The following is a 5,924-nucleotide window of genomic DNA, read 5'->3' on the forward strand; positions in this document are numbered from 1 at the left end:
ACTCTAGGGAAGCTAGAAGAGGGATAAGGTGCTATAATCAGCCCAACACTGAGGGATGATGTGCTATATCCAGCCCAACAGGGAGGGATAAGGTGCTATATCCAGCACTGAGGAATACAGTTCTATAATCAGCCCAACACTGATTATAGCTGAGGTATAAGGGCTGATTATAGCACCTTATCCCTCAGTGTTGGGCTGATTATAGAACCTTATCCCTCAGTGTTGGGATGATTATATAACCGTATCCCTCAGTGGTGGGCTGATTATAAAACCGTATCCCTCAGTGTTGGGCTGATTATAGAACCTTATCCCTCAGTGTAAAAAAATAACCTGCCTAGGGACTGCGGTTGAAAATTAGCCAGCTGGCTAAAACCGGCACGTTTACTGAAACATTGATTAATGTGCACTGTCCCTGTAAAAATAAAAATAAACTCAACTCAAACTCAACACTGATGAGTGAGTAAGGTGCTATAATCAGCCGAGGGATGAAGTATTATAGCCAGACCAACACTGAGGGATAAAGTATTATAGCCAGACCAACACTGAGGGATAAAGTATTATAGCCAGACCAACACTGAGGGATAAAGTATTATAGCAAGACCAACACTGCGGGATAAAGTATTATAGCCAGACCAACACTGAGGGATAAAGTATTATAGCCAGGCCAACACTGAGGGATGAAGTATTATAGCCAGACCAACACTGAGGGATAAAGTATTATAGCCAGGCCAACACTGAGGGATGAAGTATTATAGCCAGACCAACACTGAGGGATAAAGTATTATAGCAAGACCAACACTGCGGGATAAAGTATTATAGCCAGACCAACACTGCGGGATAAAGTATTATAGCCAGACCAACACTGAGTGATGAAGTATTATAGCCAGACCAACACTGAGGGATGAAGTATTATAGCCAGGCCAACACTGAGGGATGAAGTATTATAGCCAGACCAACACTGAGGGATAAAGTATTATAGCCAGGCCAACACTGAGGGATGAAGTATTATAGCCAGACCAACACTGAGGGATAAAGTATTCTAGCCAGACCAACACTGAGGGATGAAGTATTATAGCCAGACCAACACTGCAGGATGAAGTATTATAGCCAGGCCAACACTGAGGGATGAAGTATTATAGCCAGACCAACACTGAGTGATAAAGTATTCTAGCCAGACCAACACTGAGGGATAAAGTATTCTAGCCGGACCAACACTGAGGGATAAAGTATTATAGCCAGATCAACACTGAGGGATAAAGTATTATAGCCAGACCAACACTGAGGGATAAAGTATTATAGCCAGACCAACACTGAGGGATGAAGTATTATAGCCAGACCAACACTGAGGGATGAAGTATTATAGCCAGACCAACACTGAGGGATGAAGTATTATAGCCAGACCAACACTGAGGGATAAAGTATTCTAGCCAGACCAACACTGAGGGATAAAGTATTCTAGCCGGACCAACACTGAGGGATAACGTATTATAGCCAGATCAACACTGAGGGATAAAGTATTATAGCCAGACCAACACTGAGGGATAAAGTATTATAGCCAGATCAACACTGAGGGATAAAGTATTATAGCCAGACCAACACTGAGGGATAAAGTATTATAGCCAGACCAACACTGATGGATAAAGTATTATAGCCAGACCAACACTGAGGGATAAAGTATTATAGCCAGACCAACACTGAGGGATAAAGTATTCTAGCCAGACCAACGCTGAGAGATAAAGTATTATAGCCAGACCAACGCTGAGGGATAAAGTATTATAGCCAGACCAACACTGAGGGATGAAGTATTATAGCCAGACCAACACTGCGGGATAAAGTATTCTAGCCAGACCAACACTGAGGGATGAAGTATTATAGCCAGACCAACACTGCGGGATAAAGTATTATAGCCAGACCAACACTGAGGGATGAAGTATTATAGCCAGACCAACACTGAGGGTCTAACGTGTGTGCATGTTATGTGTGTGTGAGCAAATTAAGTGAGTGTGTGTTTGTGTGTGTGTGTGTGCATGTGTGTACCTGTGTGTGCATTCAGGGTGTGTGCACGTACTCTCATGTGTGCCTTCACACCCATGTATGTGTCGTCTAAGGAGAAGTGGCTTGATTTCCCCGTACGCCGTGTTCCTCCAGTTAGGAGACTCTCTGCAACGTGAGGCCAGCTGTCCCTCTCTCTCAGACTGACAGGGGCGTTATTAAAAACAGCCAACGCCTCGGACGCATCTGCACTGAACGGATAAAACCCCCAGACCCAGTCTCCATATACTCCATATCAAAAAACGATATGACACACTGGTTTGGAGAAAGACAGAATGCAATGATATTGCATACGGCACCCTGGTAGTATTACATAATAGCGGAATAACATTAATCCCCACAGGTGTGGAAGTTTAATCGCTTTTTTATTTGTCTTCGATTTGAGTTATTTGTTATTCTCTCATAAGAGAAGACAATTTTCTGCATCCAAAATGTCACCCTATTCCTACTTTTGGCCAGAGCCCTATGAGCCATTGTAGTGCACTGTGTAGGGAATAGGATGCCAGTTGGGATGTAGCCTATAGCACACAACATGGGGCGTTCCATGCGTTTTCCCCCATGCAGCAACTAACGCAACGGCTCATATTTCCTGCTAGGATATTAACCGTATGGTCCTCGAAGACAAATTTGCTGAAAGTGCAGAATTTAATTCTAGTTTAATAGCACTCATCAGTCATCACGTCATCGTCTTCAGTCACAATAGCAATACATCTCCTAGTGACAGACGGGGTATTACATTTTACATATTTCATATTCAGGACCTTACTGAATATATGCAGATATATAGCTGTACGTGACCCTCCATGTAAAAATCAGGACCCAACATATGCAGATATATAGCTGTACGTGACCCTCCATGTAAAAACCTAAGATGAAAGGAGGCTCTCTGTTGCCAGGGGACTAGAGCTGTCGGGATAAAAGGGATGAACTATGGACAAGAATACACCTACACTATCATATACTTTAGATATAGACATACTCTACATGACCAAAAGTATGTGGACACCTGCTTGTCGATCATCTCATTCCAAAATCATGGGCATTAATATGGAGCCCCATTGCCTGCTATAACAGCCTCCACTCTTCTGGGAAGGCAATCAAATCAAATGTTATTTGTCACATGTGACTTTTCCGTGAAATGCTTATTTACAAGCCCATAACCAACCATGCAGTTTTAAGAAAAATAAGAGTTAAGAAAATATTTACTAAAAAACGAAAGTAAAAATAAATAAAGTGACAATAGAATAGAACAATAAGGAATCTATCTATATACAGGGGCTACCGGTATCGAGTCAATGTGCGGGGGTACAGATTCATTGAGGTAATATGTACATGTAGGTAGGGGTAAGTGACTATGCATAGATAATAAACAGTGAGTAGCAGCAAAGTTTTTTTTTAAAGGGGGGGGGGGATCAGTGCAAAAATTCTGGGTGGCAATTTGATTAGATGCTCAGGAGTCTTATGGCTTGGGGTTAGAAGCTGTTAAGAAGCCTTTTGGACCTAGACCTGGCGCTCTGGTACCGCTTGCAGCACGACTAGGGTGGCTGGAGTGTTTGGCAATTTTTTGGGCTTTCCTCTGACACTGCCTGGTGTAGAGGTCCTGGATGGCAGGAAGGTCGGCCGTACGCACTACCCTCTGAAACGCCTTGCGGTAGGAGGCCGAGCAGTTGCCATACCAGGCGGTGATTAAACCAGTCAGGATGCTCTCGATGGTGCAGCTGTATAACTTTTTGAGGATCTGAGGACCTAAGCCAAGGGGGAATAGGCCTTTTCATGCCAAATTCACGACTGTCTTGGTGTGTTTGGACCATGATAGTTCGTTGATGATATGGACACCAAGGAACTTGAAGCTCTCAACCTGCTCCACTACAGCCCCGTCGATGAGAATGGGGGCGTGCTCGGCCCTTCTTTTCCTGTAGTCCACAATCATCTCCTTTGTCTTGATCACATTGAGGGAGAGATTGATGTCCGGGCACCACACTGCCAGGTCTCTGACCTCCTCTCTGATCAGGCCTACCACCGTTGTGTCATCGGCAAACTTAATGATGGTGTTGGAGTCGTGCTTGGCCACGCAGTCATGGGTGAACAGGGAGCACAAGAGGGGACTAAGCACGCACCCCTGAGGGGCACCCGTGTTGAGGTTCAGCGTGGCAGATGTGTTGTTGCCTCTCCTCACCACCTGGAGGGCGACCCGTCAGGAAGTCCAGGATCCAGTTGCAAAGGGAGGTGTTTAGTCCCAGGGTCCTTAGCTTAGTGATGAACCTTGAGGGCACTATGGTGTTGAACACTGAGCTGTAGTCAATGAACAGCATTCTCACATAGGTGTTCATTTTATCGAGGTGGGAAAGGGCAGGGTGGAGTGCAATAGAGATTGCGTCATCTGTGGATCTGTTGGGGTGGTATGCTGATTGGAGTGGGTCTAGTGCTTCTGGGATGAAGGTGTTGATGTGAACCATGACCAGCCTTTCAAAGCACTTCATGGCTAAAGATGTGAGTGCTACGGGTCGGTAGTCATTTAGGCAGTTGACCTTGGTGTTCTTGGGCACAAGAAACATGTACAGTACCAGTCCATATTATGGCAAAAACAGCTCAAATAAGCAAAGAGAGACGGCAGTCCATCATTACTTTAAGACATGAAGGTCAGTCAATGCGGAAAATTTCAAGAACTTTTAAAGTTTCTTCTGGTGCAGTCGCAAAAATCCTCAAGCACTATGATGAAACTGGCTCTCATGAGGACCACCACAGGAAAGGAAGAACCAGTCATAAGCTCATTAGATTTACCAGCCTCAGAAATTGCAGCCAAAATAAATGCTTCACAGTGTTCAGACAGACATATCTCAACATTAACTGTTTAGAGGAGACTGCGTGAATCAGGTCTTCATGGTCGAATTGCTGCAAAGAAAACACTACTAAAGGACACCAATTAGAAGAAAACACTTGCTTGGGCCAAGAAACACGAGCAATGGACATTAGACCTGTGGAAATATGTCCTTTGGTCTGATGAGTCCAAATTTGAGATTTTTGGTTCCAACCGCCATGTCTTTGTGAGACGCAGAGTAGGGGAACGGATGATCTCCACATGTGTGGTTCCCACCGTGAAGCATGGAGGAGGAGGTGTGATGGTGTGCGGGTGTTTTGCTGGTGACACTGTCTGTGATTTGTTTAGAATTCAAGGCACACTTAACCAACATGGCTACCACAGCATTCTGCAGTGATATGCCATCCCATGTGGTTTGCACTTAGTATAATTTGTTTTTCAATAGGACAATGACCCAAAACACACCTCCAGGCTGTGTAAGGACTATTTGACCAAGGAGAGTGATGGAGTGCTGCATCAGATGACCTGACAACAATCACCAACCAGAACCCAATTAAGACGGTTTGGGAGTTTTTGGACCACAGACTGTGCTCAGAGTGTGTTTGAACTCCTTCGAGACTGTTGGAAAAGCATTCCTCATGAAGCTGGTTGAGAGAATACCAAGAGTGTGCAAAGCTGTCATCAAGGCAAAGGGTGGCTATCTTGAAGAATCTAAATATAAAATATATTTTGATTTGCTTAACACTTTTTTGGTTACTACTTGATTCCATATGTGTTATTACGTAGTTTGGATGTCTTCATTATTATTCTACAATGTACAAAATAGTAAAAATAAAGAAAAACCTTGAATGATTAGGTGTGTCCAAAATTTTGACTGGTACTGTAGGTGTCACAGACTGGGTCAGGAAAATGTTGAAAATGTCAGTGAAGACCTTTTCCAGTTGGTCAGCGCATGCTCTGAGTACACGTCCTAGTAATCCATCTGGCCATTGTGAATGGTGACTTTTTTAAAGGTCTTACTCACATTGGCTATGGAGAGTGTGATCACACGGTC

The sequence above is a fragment of the Salvelinus namaycush genome, chromosome 11, assembly GCF_016432855.1.
Source record: "Salvelinus namaycush isolate Seneca chromosome 11, SaNama_1.0, whole genome shotgun sequence".
NCBI classification, from domain to species: Eukaryota; Metazoa; Chordata; class Actinopteri; order Salmoniformes; family Salmonidae; genus Salvelinus; species Salvelinus namaycush.